Source organism: Capsicum annuum, unplaced genomic scaffold, assembly GCF_002878395.1.
Source record: "Capsicum annuum cultivar UCD-10X-F1 unplaced genomic scaffold, UCD10Xv1.1 ctg2798, whole genome shotgun sequence".
Classification (NCBI taxonomy): Eukaryota; Viridiplantae; Streptophyta; class Magnoliopsida; order Solanales; family Solanaceae; genus Capsicum; species Capsicum annuum.
The window spans coordinates 175,735-191,069 of record NW_025834382.1 but is presented as its reverse complement, the minus strand read 5'-3'; positions in this window follow the sequence as shown (position 1 = coordinate 191,069).

The window sequence follows — 15,335 nt, the reverse complement described above, 5'->3', positions numbered from 1 at the left end:
GAAGGTGGATTAAGCATATTACCATTATCAAGCCAAAATTCAACAATTTGGGGAAACCCATGTTCCCCCTTTTTAAATTCCCATAACCATGCGCCTATTCAATTCAAAATCTATAATTTATAGCCTGAATATTATATTCAATATGTGAAGAAAGAAATTTCAATATTAAACAATCAAAAATCCTCAACCCAATTAGAAACCCACAATTAAATTCACATGAATAATGATTAAACATGTGCCTTTATAAAAAATCAAGTTAGGGAGGAGATACATGACTGAAAAAACAAGAAATTAGGAGAGAAAACCACCAATTAAGGACTAAAGGATTATTCTCTTAAAACCCTAGCTTTCTCTTGACTTTAGAAGTTTGATATGAGAGAATAATGTTTATGATTTGGTAAATAATGAAAAAATGGACCTTTTGGGGTGTTTTAAATTGAGGGATACTAGTTGGAAGGGAGGAAATGATCAAAATACCCTAAATGAAAACGTGTAGAAAAACTATCGCCAGTCGTTATGAGTTAGGAAATGAATCATGGTGATTGGTCATGAATCATTTCCTAGACTCATAGTCTGGGCATCAACTTAGGGAAATCACACTATTATGGTCATGAGTTCCTCACCACAACACATGACCTTATTATATGATTCGTGGGAGGTTTAGTCGTAATCAAGGTAGTGGCTTCGGTAACTTCACTGGTTAGGAAACGAGTGGCACCATAAGACTCGTGATGAGTGATAACGACACATCATGTAAGTCATTCCCCGAGTAGTGTTCAATTGTGCAATTAAATATCAAAGTCTAAAACATAGGGTGTTACTTATGTATACGAGATCATATAATTTTGGTTGCTTCAATAACTATTTTATCACAAAATTAAATCAAGAACTATCTTAAAAAATATAATTCAAATGGGGATTTTGATTTTAAGAAAATTTTTGTCATTAAAAAAAATTATTCAGAAAAATAATTATTTGATTTTGAGAAACCAAGAAACTTGAGATTAAATTAATACTTAATTCGTATCGAATTTTATTTTATTTATAAAATTTTGATCATAATTGAAGTCAATTTGGCCAAAGATGCAAGACAATTAGCCAATTGCTTTCCATTGTGGAAAAAATTTAAATAATATCAACTTAGATTCTAACCCATGGCTATTTCCTAAACTATCCTAATCTCGACCCCTATCCCTTCTTAATTTCAAGCCTACCCCAGTAGCAAACCAACAAACAATAATAACAGTAGCTTGCTAAGCTTAACCTAATTCACCAACAACAATAACACTATCCAGCAGCAGGCCAGCAAACCAAACTAGCCCACTCCCAATAGCCCATACCCAATCCAGCCTTGCCCTTTTATTCTCCACAAATCACGTACAGTACAAAACAATGAAAAAAACAAAAAAAATGACATCAACCCCCAAAACTAACATGAACTGCCCTGGGGCCTTGTCGTAATGGGCGTCACAAGTCTTACCAGGATCGGAGACCACCCTCGTTATCCACCCCAACCTCCACTCTCCTGCCTTGAGTTGGCTAAATTCTGAGCATGAAACATAATAGCGTAATAGCTCCCACAAAGTCCCTGGGAATAGATAACAATCGTCACTGACCCAATCGAGTCCATCCATTTCATAAACATTATCCAACCATACTAAATAAGGCCATAAACCAAGCTATAACCAAAGACGTTCCAAAGCATAATATAATCAATCCCAAAATGAAATATGAAGGAACAGTGAGAAATTATGTCCAATGATGCCATCCTTCCAGCCTATTCCAATGCCAAGGCTGAAACCTATACCGATCCTACCTATTCCAGCTTATAGAAGTACCACAAAGAGTCTAACTAGAAGAGTAATGAAATCTGATTAGGACATGTCCCCAACCATAGCCAAAACCAATATCCAAAATAAAACTAAAATGTCTAGAAATATCGATAACATGAAATAGTGCTTTTTAAAAGGATAGGAGCTCACCACTTTTGTACAAATGTTGATCCTGAGTCAGTCTATATGTAGGAGGTGCAGAACGATTGGCTCTTGCATATCATGGGTATACAGCTACCAGTAGATAGGTTTAGCGAGTAACTGCTAGCATGATCTCAGGGTAAGGATAAAATAATGTAATTTATAAACCAAGTAAAATCATCCATATGTACACAACCAAACACACACACACACATACACACACACATATATATAACAATGTCTGGAAAAAAGAACCGAGTTTAGCATGCCTTTAAAACTTTTATCTGGGTTGTGTAGCTTTGTCTTCCTAAATAACCCATGGCCTATATAGGTTCATATCCCCCTACTGAAAGGGCCCCAATATGTGTAGCTGCATGACCAGGGAAGTATCCCATGGGATGACTAATACATCCTCAAGAAAGAGTGTGACATCTACATAAGGTCACCAATACCAACCTCATATCGACAAATATGAGTTTCTAGTTTTGGTTCCCCCTGGATCTCCACTTTCCATGGCTTAGTTACACCTCCCACCATTATTGCCCAATTAAAACCAATTTCCAAATAACCAAACCATTATCCATTTATTCACCAAGGCCATTGCTATTATTATCATCATACCAACCCTTACTTATAAGTATCATCCATAGCAAACTATTTATAGGTTTAAGGGGACTTTCAAGTCCCCATCCCTTTACCATATTTAACCAGTTGGGAGACTTCCATGCTCCCCACAAGCAAAACCAATTAGCCTTTAGCCTTTCCAAATCATTTAAACCATGCATAATTACTTTACCAAGTTTAAAACATGCAAGAGTTCAATTAAGAGAAGTCAATGCAATAAACATATCTTTATAAGTATTTTGTCAAACACAATAGGGGCATAATATGACCAAAAGAAATTCCAATTACCATTAAACTATTCCCATTCAATCCAATCATCCAAAACCACCATTAATACATACAAAAGCATAATTAAAACCATGAGAAACCATAACCAACCATTTAATATCAAAAACCCCAAATCATATTTGAATGCCAAAACTATGTAACAGTTAAACCATGAAAACATTCATATAAACCATGCCTTTAAGTAAAATTAACAATGAAGGGACAGAAACATGCCTTAAATAAAAATAATGATGGAAAGAAATCACCAAGACATGCCCTAAATTGATCCTTCAGTTGAAACCCTAGATCCCCTTGCCCAATAGCTCATGAGAGAACTGTGGAGCGTTTAGGAAGAGTTTCTAACTATTACTGAATAGAACAATATGGCAAATATTCTTCCAAGTAGGTTAGAAGTAGTGGGATTCTATAGGATAAGTAGGTAAATGTCCAGAATACCCCCACTTAAGTTCCACCAAAATCTCGTCACAAGGATACAATCGACCCATACAAGTCGTACCCTCCAATCAAATCGGCATCCACCACTTGTATCTTGAACTTCCATCCTTAGACAAAACACTATCCAGTATATGACACATCCAACCATGTCGTAACCACAGGATACGATCCATATCCATGACCCGTATCCCTGGAAGAATAAAATACCAGGAGGATTTAGACACTGTCCACCATAAGATTCTTGGGTATGATTCGTACCCTAGCTTATAGCTCATGGTGAAACACTCACACCCAGATCCAACCTAAGTAACCAAGTCTAAGATTAATTTAAAAAACTAAATGATCTATAACTACCAATATGACTTGTACCCCTAAGTCGTATCCATTCCAGTAACCAAAATCTATCCCACCAGCCAACACTAGTCTGTATACGATTGGACCATACCATATGTACCCCAACATACGGATTGTACCCATGAATTATATTGGGTCCAGAGATAAGAATTCTAGGAAATTTGCTAAGGTCTAGAAACTAGTGTGTTTCAGTCTCCCCCATTAGGAACATTTGTCCCTAAATGACAGACAAGGTAGGGGCAGCCACACTCTAGAGTCATTTTCATTATCAAAACATATTCCCAAATCTTTAACAAAGCTTAAAAACAAAGAGACAAGGATATAAATCTTTCCCTTAACAAACTCTGGAAACAAGATATATTGAAGAAACATACCTCTCACATGAATCCAAAAAGCAAAAAATTGATACGGATACTTGGATTTTCTGTCCTCTTACACTTCCCAAGTAGCTTCTTCAACCTTATGGTTCTGCTAAAGAACCTTAACCAAATCCACATCCTTTGTCCTTAACTAAACAACCAGCCTATCCAAGATCTTAATCGAGCCCTCTTCATAGGATAGAGAGTTTGAGATACCCAACCACTCTAAAGTCATAATTAATGAAGGATCACTAATGCACTTTCTCAATATAGAAATATGAAATATAGGATAAACTAAGCTCAGGCTACACGGAAACTCCAACTTATAATAAACTTTACCAACCTTCCACAAAATCTAATAAGGACTCGCATATCGAGAATGGAGTTTCCCCTTCTTTCTAAACTGCACTACTCCATTTATGAGAGATTTCTTAAGGAAAACCTTATCCCCAACCTCAAACTCTAAGTCTCTATGCCTAATATCCGTATAGGAATTTTAGTGACTTTGGGTAACCTTAAGCCTATCAAGAATCACGTTCACCTTCCTTATGGCCTAGTAAACCAAATTGGGACCAAACATGTCCCCTAACCAAGCCCAAACCAAAAAATAAGAGATCAACACCTGCTAACATAAAATGCCTCGACGGGGGCCATACTAATACTAGAATGATAGCTATTGTTGTAAGCAAACTCCACCAAGGGTAGATTCTCAACCCAATTGCAACAATATTTGATTACACAGGCTCAAAGCATATCCTCTAATGTCTAAATAGTTCTCTCCACTTTTCCATCCCTCTGCAGAAGAAAAGCAGTACTCAGACTCCCCTTGGTCCTCAACCTTATCTGAAAAAATGGCTATAAGTTAGATGTAAACTGTATGCCATGATAAAAAATAATCTAAATAGACACCCCATGCAGCTTCTCAATCTTCTGAAGATACAATTTTGTATAATCCTCTACTGAGAAGGTAGTCCACACTAGCAATATGTTCCAAACTTAGTCATCTTATCCACGATAACCCAAATAAAATTATATTGACTTCGAGAGTAAGTAAGACCGATAACGAAGTTCGTTTTGATCACTTTCCACTTTTATTCAGGAAAATAAATTTCTTTATACAACTCCTATGGCCTCATGTGCTCAAGCATAACCTGTTGATACAATATCCACTTGGCCATAAAATCAGCCACAGCTCTCTTCATGTTGTTCCACTAATACATCTCCTTGAGATCATGACATATCTTAGTCGAGCTGAGATAAAAAATATAGTATGAGTCATACACCTCAGTTAGAATCCTTTGTCATAACCTTCGACATTAGGAACACAACCTCCCTTGGTATCTTAAAGTACCATCACCACTGATCTCAAACACCACTATTTTTTTCCCATAAATTTCACTCTTGATCTTCATCAAGATAGAATTTAGCGTTTGCTTCCCCTTAATGTACGCACCAAGAGATGATTGAACCATTTCTTTCACCACCATACCACCATCCGTAGAGTCGAAGAGACAAACTCAAGATTAGCCATCTGGTTAATATCTTTCACCAATTTTCTCTTTTCTTCATCCACATGAGCCAAACTTCCCATGGATAACCTATTAAGAGCATCAACAACTACATTAGCCTTACCTGGGTGATAGTGAAGACTCGTATCATAATCTTTAAAAAGCTCAATCCATATTCTCTGCCTGAAATAAAGATCATTTTGGGTGAAAACATACAATAGACTCTTATGATCAGAAAAGATATCCATGTGAACACCATACAAATAATGCTACCATATTTTCAAAGCAAATACAACCACCAACAGGTCCAAATCATGAGTAGGATAATTCCTCTCATGTACCTTCAATTTCCTGGAAGTATAGGCAACCACCTTCCAATGTTGCATCAACACACAACTAAGCCCTACACGATATGCATCATAATAAACCACAAACCCGTCATTGCCTTCCAGTAGGTTGCCCTAGATTTCTGCTTTAAGATTCTTTCCTGAACTGTCTCCCAGTATTTCTATGTTGTACAGTAGTTGTCTCTCCTCAGTAATAAGATTTTGGTTGAGTAAGTCACTCTTCAACCCCTGTTGCACTAGAGCCAATCAGGTTTTGTGGTTATCTAAACTCTTTTCCGCAAATGGCATCTCCTTTTGTAGCTTTTTATAATGACTAGCTATTTGTGACAATTTCTTCCATATACTATACATCTTGAATCCTGGCACCTATTGTTGTCATATTGATCTTGCCATTTCTTTGAATTCTTCTTGTTGTACCATTAAATTCTAAAGTTTGAAAGGTCTACTCACCTAGATAGTTTAGTGGTCAGTGCATAGTACTATAGGTGTGTGATCAGAACATCCATTGTCTTTATAATCAGCCTCTACATGATTGTATTACATAAACCAGGAGTGGTTGGCCAGTGCCCAGTGAATATGACTATATATTCTTACCTGACTGTCTCTCTTATTACACTAGGTGTATCTATGACCTTTGCTAGGTGAAGGAACCATTCTAATATTATCCATACATTTATAAAAGTCTACAAGCTCTTATGGAGTAATAGGATCACCATTTAGTCTATCATCATGGGATAGAATAGTATTAAAATCACCCAGCAACACCCATGGATTGTAACAAGCTGCTCATATGTATCTCAGGTGATCCCATAAATTCATTCTTGCAGCAGGTGTGTTGAAAGCATAAACAAATGTCATCCAATATGTAAAAGTGGAATTTTTATCTTAGACTAAATAGTGCACTAGCTGTGCAAAGGTTTCCAAAATTATTTCTTAACTTTTTTGGCCTTTATATCCTGGATTTTTTTCTCCAAACATCCAACAATATCTAATTTATTCATTTGTAAGAAGGATCTTAGCTCCTTCTGTTTAAAGGGCTTATTAAGCTCTCTTACATTCTATGAGCTGAAATCATTTACCTACTGCAGGGTCAAGTGCTTTAGCCCTATCAGTAGGTACTACTGGTTGGCCCTCTTCCCTTATCTTAGAACTCGGTTGCTTCAACACACTACTTATGAACATAGGACTCTTCTGGTAAGCTTACTTCAAAGTAGGGAATCATTCATCTTGCCCCTCTAATATATCCTTTCCTTTCTATTATTGTTCAACTGCATATTGCTTTTCATTAAACTTCATAGCTATAACCTTCTACACATAGTCTTTATTCATGGATTTTGGAAGCCATGTTGGGACTATTTTCCCCTTTCTAGCTTTGGGTCTAGGTATAGCTTTTTGTGATTCTGCATCCTTGTTTGATTCTGTACATTTACATGTTGTGTGTCCCATATGCATACAATCTTGGCAAAAGTCTGGTGCCCACTCAAACTTTATAGCTTATGTATGAGTTATGCCATCTTTACTCTCAATATACATCTCCTCAGGTAACACTTGTGTAATATCTACCTCAATAAGAACCGGGGCATATCAAATTCTTTAAACCTCCGCAGTTAATAGATCAGATTATATAGGTTTTCTAATAGAACTCCCTATTCTACTGAGATTTTTCTCTACCCAATAGTAAATTGGCAAGCCAGGGAACACAACCCATAGTGAATGAAGTGTAGCATCTCATCTTTGAATCGAAAGTCCTTCCCCCAATTCCATAATACTATGGGACGATTATTGTAAGTATACAGGCCATTTTGCAGAACTTGATTCTTATCAGCTTTAATATCAAATAAGAAAATAAAATAGCCTTCATCGTGGGAATATACTTATGGTGTAGTGATAAAATTCCAGATGTTGTAACCAAATTTCAGCATCTCTTTGAAACTCGGTTTTCCTCCAACTACACAACCTATCAGTTCATTTTCCCATTTACCACATTCCTCCTCCACCTCATTATGATTTATTTTTACTACTTTCCGGCCATCCTTAACTATTGGAGGGATGGAAGTAAGCTTCGTACCTTCCTGTACTTGTCGATTGCCACTATGATTTGGTTTACCATTCTTCAGTTCCTCATCTGTAGGAGGTGTAGTATGCAATCCTACTTAGAATTTAAGCTTTCTAGCTGCAGTTAAACATTCTACCTCCTTCTCTATTGTATTATTTCCCTTCTATTTTCGATTCTGCACTATCCTTAATTTTTCCAAGATTCCATCTACCTTGTTTCATCGGAGAAAGGATATGTGGTATGCTTAAGTCTTGTGTTATGTTACTCTTTGTGGCTCCTGTATTGCTTTCACTGGTGGTCAGTTAGCTGTTTGTCAGCTTGCCATCGCCGCTAGGAGCTTTAGCAATTCGTTACTTAACATGTGCTGAGAGATTTTTGTTGTTAACGTGCGCCAAGAGGTCTGACACATTCTTTACATACATAATAAATTATAACACAATACATACACATCACAAAACAAAATCATTCATTAATAATCTCATAATCCAAAATATGCAACAAGTCGGTAGTTTAAACCCTAAAGCAAAATTTTAATCAAGTGCAAATGATTGGTTAAGTTTTTATATAGTAGAAAGTTTGAGTTGCGATAAGTTTCAAGAATTTCAACACAAAACTATTTATATTAGAACATTTATCAACAACCCAAAAAATCTTCTCAAGTAAGGTTAATGTCTTCATCACTTTCTTCATCTCTTTCTTCATTTGCAACACCTATAAAAGGAGAAAAAATAATATAAATTAACACTTAAATGATAACATATTTCTATTTAAAACACACCAAAAAACAACTTACACCAAGGGTGAAGAATATTGTCTATAAAGGATGTATTCTTGCATATGAAATACGAAATGTCAATACTCAGGGAAAAGGTAAAATAAGACCGACCAGAAAGGGAAGTATGTCAACTAACTAGAAGCAAGGAAAAGTAAGATGCAAAGCCAAGGTTAGATTTCATTAACGCCTCCTTCAATTTATCTGTTGATCCATTCATTCTTTTGCCAGCAGGTCTAACAGTGTTCACCTTCTTCCTCTCTATAAAGCATATTTAGGGGCCCTATCGATGTCCTAATTAAATTCCAAGACCAACCAATTTTAAAAATCAACTTCTCAAAAAATGTTGTTGAATCGGAATATGTCACTCAGACTTTAGTGGGAATTGACAAAAAATTATCTAAAGCTTAATTATTTTTACAAAGACCATGTACCCAATCCTTTCTCTACCCAAGCACTACAAATGCAGAAACTCTAAATGAGTATGTTTGGAAATTTATTCCAAGAGTTAATAATGTTTATTATTTCGGAAAGGTTTTAGAGCAGGACTCCTTGTAGTTTAGACTTTAGGGCAGAGGGGAGTGCTGAATGAAGTTCTAGTTTATAATTTTTACCATAGAATTACAAAAAGCTTACTACTTTTGGAACTAAATATAAACCTCCCAACCCCACCCCACCCATAATCCAAACACTGAATTTATGGGGTGTAGGGTGGTCAACTCCAGAAAACTCCCATCTAAAAAACTCTATTTCTTGTATACCCCCTAACCCACGTACCCCCACCCACCCGAGGAGCTCCCACCTTTATTTTGATCTCATGGTGAATCGAACCCAACACCTTAGGATTGGAGTGTGCTTACCATCTGAGTAACCTCCCAAAACCTATATTTTCTTTTGAAAAAAAATAGAAGGTGGAAGACGAAAAAGATAAAAATTATATAGTGGTTTCTTCTTTCATATTTATTTCTTAAAGTTAAGGATAAGGTCCAAGGGCTACTCTTTCAACATAGTTTAAGCAAATAATTTGATCGTTAAAAAAAATACAACCCCAACTCTTTTCTCGCTTTGGCCTTCTTCCAAATTCAACAAATAGGCAGAATAGACCTTAAATAAAGGGTGCACAATTTAGAAAAGAATGTCAACAATCTTACCCAGTTGACAAAGAGTTTGATCTAGTCCTTTATTGGCATTTTTGTGTGACCGTATCTGATGTCTTCATTAATCTATCACTGAAATTATTTGCATATTTAAGACAATATACAAATTAATATACGGCAGCACACTATATCAAATTGAACCATGCTTATCATTGGTATGCACCGACAAATGAAAAATAAACTCAAGATTTCTATGGAAAATACAGTTCATTATACCTTCTAAAATTGGAATCCTATCCATAGTACAACACAAAACTAATGAAAGAATATGTAAGAGTTGCATATTCACATCAAGAAAAAAGAAATAATATACTATTCGAAGATTAGAGATAGATACACTTACCATTATTCAATTTTTGGATGGAGAGTTATCAACCATATGAGACTATGACTCTGGAGTGATAAACCTATTAGGATAACTATTAAGTATACTAGTCCTAGTTGCATATGATTTTGGTTTTGTATTCTTTATATTCAATGTGTATAGATTTATCTCTTGATAATTTATAGGGCAAACTATGTATATCATCTACGTAAGAGAGTCTTTGGCTTACTGTATTGTACTGTGATTTACTTTTAAAATACATAGTTTTCATAGTGTAAGAGTAGACAGAGGTCCTAGGTTCAAATCTCATTGTCACCCAATTTTAGTTTAATGAATGTACTCCTTTTACCTGATATTACAACGAACCTACTGAATGTCATGAAATTTACTAATGATAATGAATTTCACCCTCGTAATGAAAATCGTTTCACTTCCAAAGTGGGTTTGGAGTTAATATGGTCCAACAAGTAGGTAGTCGAGAGTTGTGTTGTGTGCAGTGGAATCCTCTTTTTTGTTTTTGATTTATTAAGAGGGGTTCCTAGCCATCCATTTCTTAGTGCCAATTTTTTTTCTTTAATATAATGCAAGATTCCTAACCAACAATTTCTTAGTGTCAATTGCTTTGTGCTATAATATAATGCTTACTTACCTTTCAAAAAAGTATCCAAAGAACCCTTTTCATGCCATATCATACAATAGACAAACCTCATCTCATTTATCCTTATATTATCCAATGTCAATACTCATTATTCAGGAATCAATAAGACTTAATTAACTTAATTAACTGCATATCTTTAACACCTGATATTAGAAGTTCTTAAGTCATCTTATTCTTTTGGGAGCAGCAGCCATATTCATCTTAGCAAAACCCATAGCTTCATAAATTCCAGGAATAGCATTTGCCAAATCAGATAGAAAATTATCCATTCCATCTGATCCAATCTTACTGTCATTATCCATAGTTTGATCAACTTCCTAAAGAACATAATTTCAGTTGTAAAACCCTGACGAATAACATCACATCTGAACAAAATAGGCCTTTATTTCAAAGTGGTAAAAGAATTGATAATCATAGAGGATATATCAACCTTTGAGTACAGTACATTAAGACTTGTAACAACTAGGTCTCATTCCTAAACTATTTAAGTCAAAAGTATAGATTCTCAGTAACCATTAAACACCATTCTTTCCTTCCCACTCCAATAATCAAGAATTGTTTTTCAGGATAAATTAGTGGTCCTTTAAAACCAGTTGTTCTATAAAATCACACAGTTATATTATACCTACTCTTTGACTTACAAGCTAAGCTTCTCAACCTTGGGTGTGGGTGTCCGATTTCAGTACAGATCTAGAGGTGAGATCCTTCATGGTCTCAATTTCAAGATTCAGGGATATGGATCTAGGGGTGGATACGAGTACGGGGATTCAACAAAAAATAATTTAAATATCTAAAAATAGAGTTATAAAACATAAATTAAGATATATTACATGAAAAAATTGAGGAGAAAATATTGTTCAAGAAGAAAATCTTGGAAGGAGATAAAGAGAAAAGTAATAACCTAGAAATTTCTAAATACAAAGTATTCCATTTCCTTCAATGTCACCTAGCTTTTGCTTTGATTATAAAATTTCTTAAATCTATCCAGACTTTTCTAGTCAATTTCCATCAAAGAACCCAAAATTGGTTGACCAGAATAGTTACGGATCTCACACCCATGTCATGTCGACACGGGTGCGGCACTGAAAGTAAAGAGTCTTAGTAACTTAGCTTACTACCATGCACAAGCATATAGACATAAAAGTTTAAGCAAAAAGTCTGAGATTCCTATTATAACAAAACATTCCAAGTATACTCCGACAAGTGAGATCTGGTAAGGATGGTGTGTGAACAGACTTACCCCTATTTTGTGAAGGTAAAGAGGTTATTTTCGATAGACTTGGCTCAAGTAAACATATCAAAATTAAGTACTAAAAGAAAATACAATAGTAAAAACCCAAACTTAAAATAAAGAATGAAGAGGAAAACAATAGTAACAGTAAATAATACAACAATTAAAGCAAAGGTTTGTAGCAAAAGAAATAATGAGTAATAATAAAATCAAAGACTAGAGATAATTAAAGAGTAATAATAATAATAATAAAAAAATAAAAAGATAAACTACACAACTCTCGACTACCTTCTAAAATCAACCTCTAGATCCTCCTATATCAAGGTGTCATTATAACCAGGGCAAGTTCAGAAGAAATTATACTTCACAAGTCATTGATCCAGAATTCCAGTTCCCTTAAGGTATTTTAAGGAGCAAAAAGTTTTTTGAAATTGATCAAATTGAACAATTCTTGCAATGCTTTTGTGTGCTTGTTTGTCATATCTAATGCTTGCATACTTCAATTTGACCTTTTCTAGAAGTGAACTGTCCTATCACCTCCTATCTTTCATACACCCAGGATTGTCCTAAGCTAATAATGTTAAAAAATATTTATTATATATTTTTATTAACCTAGAATTCAGTAATTTACCAGCAACACACTTCAAATTTTGATCACATTCTGATTCTGCCTCTTTTTGGTAATGTGGGTAGTTGTCTAGGTTCAAGTGTCAATTGCTTGTCCACAAGCTCAGTTTAGATGGTGTTTCAATTGCATTGAATGCACTCAACAAACTGCACACCTATAACCCCACAATGTAGTTGTCCATTAATGACAAACATACATTATCTATTTATTCATCACCAATGACAATAACAACTCCCACAAGCTCTATCACACCATTTTTGTTATGATATACACCGATAGTTTAAATAATTTTCTTACAATCAATAACATATATAACTTTTTTCTCAACATAAACTTCAAAATATAGTAAAAGAAGAATCACCCCAAGTTATGAGTTTTTCCATTCCCTACCAAATACTCAAATAAGAAAGCAGCTACTTCGGAGAAGAAGATATCGATTTAATACACATGAGAGAAAATGTGATCGAGAAAATTAGGAAAAAACTATCATAATTCTGGAACATCAAGTTTAGGAAAGTTCACCTGAGGAATCAATTGAGGATTAAGGTACCTAGCTTTGAAAATTAACCTAATTGAATCTTGAAAAGAAAAATATAATGCCCCACATTTTTAAGCTAGAAATTAAATCGTTGTTCTATGTGTGTAAGCTCTAATTCCATGGTTTATGTTTAGATTCATGTGTCATGATCTCTCACCTAGTATATGAAGTGATTATGAGGTGAAAAATGTTCATGGAAATGGCCTAAAGCAAAGTTAAGCTAAGAATCTCTCATTCATCCAAAATTGAATATTAGATTCTATAAGGGTCTACTTGGAACATGTATAACTTTTGATACATATATAATTTTACAGCTTAAGACCTACCAAATTGTAGATAATTTAAGTAGCTTTCCAATGATATTAATTTTGCCAACATTTGATAACCGAGCAAAAGGTTATGGCATTTTCTGTGTGAGACAGTAAACCGATGCGATCATGATACATCGTCTCGAGATTGCATCAACACGAAACCATACATGGATCTAAGGTTGTTTTACACATTATTTCAGTTTCTAATGGGTATAGGGGCACCGTGGTCATTTTCCCTACCCAAAATCTATCTATAACATAGAATTTCTGCCCCCAAGAAGCCAAAATTGCTTATTTTCACTTTTCCTCTAAAAATCAAAAACCCTAACTCCTCCCCCAAAGATTCAAGAACTCATTCTCCAAAGATCAAGAATTCAACCCTTTAAATTCAAGATTTCCAAGAAACGGATCAAGATCTAGGTTCCATCCTTCAACCTAAGTAATCTAAGGTATGTGGGGTTTTCCTAAAACTACTTGGGCATAAGAAAATTGTTCAACAATATTTAAATATAGTGAAATCATGAATTTCGAAGGGGATTTAGAATTTATATTATAATGTTACTTTATTAATGTTTTAATGGCACTATTGTTCTGGCCTTGAGGTCTTTTCCCCAAATTGAATTGTACTCGTATATATATATGTATGTATAAAAATTAGGTTTGAATATTTATTTGAGAGAATGAATCATATAGAATCCCTCTCTTGTTATGATTTTTCCTATTTTTCATATGATATGGATTGTTTCAAATGCATCTTGAAAAGCATCATACAAATGTCTTGATTAATATTATGACTTGAATATGATTTTGAATTCAAAAGAGATGGTTGTTCATGATGATAAATGTTGAATATATATATATAATGAAAGAGTTGCATTGTTTGTCAAAAAACATACATGACCACCACATGTTTGATAAAAGAATGAGAATCTTTGCATAGTTTTGACTTGTGTTTCGAAACATGAAATCTCTTATACGATTTGCATGTTTGAGTGGTCTGAATTGTTTTTTAATGAAAGAATTATGCATGATACATTATGGCTCAGAAATATGACTCGCAAGTCTTGGTGTGATAACACCAACTCAAATAATGTCATAGTAATTCAAAATAGAACAATACATGTTTGCAATCAGATTTTTAGATTTTGAACTTAGAATGATGCATGTTTATAAATGGTTAAAAATAGGCATAAAAAGATGTCAGGTAGTTCCCCGAAGGAGACACGAGTTCAGACTACTCACTGCCTAAAACTGTGTTTTGCCGATAAGGGTTACTTAATCCCCTACAGATATTTTATGTTGGCCAAGAGCCCTGTGGTGTATCAAACTCAGACACTCCAACCGTTATGGCAAACTTAGGTTGGAGTCTTCCTCGCCGAGTCAATGGCAGATTCTATATAGCTTGTGGAATATCATACTTGTAGGGGCGTGCCACCTAACTCAGAAGTAATACAAAGATCAAAAACTGCATGGACAAAAATGTTTTATAATTATCAAGGAAGTGCCCATGTATTTTTAGCCATATCATGCAAGATGTTTTATGACCTGCTCTCAACTATTTTATTTATATAAAAGCATTATTTTGGATTTCTCTGCATATCAGTACATCTGTATTTACCCCCTATATTTCAAGATTCTGAGACAGAGTCCTAGGGTCTCGTTAAGTAGTAATTGACTTGTCAGAAGTTGCAGTTGGTGAGCCTTCTCTAATTCGGAAGGCCAGATTTTCTGATTTTAGTATTTCTTTCTTTTTTGGTCTACTAGAGGCCTT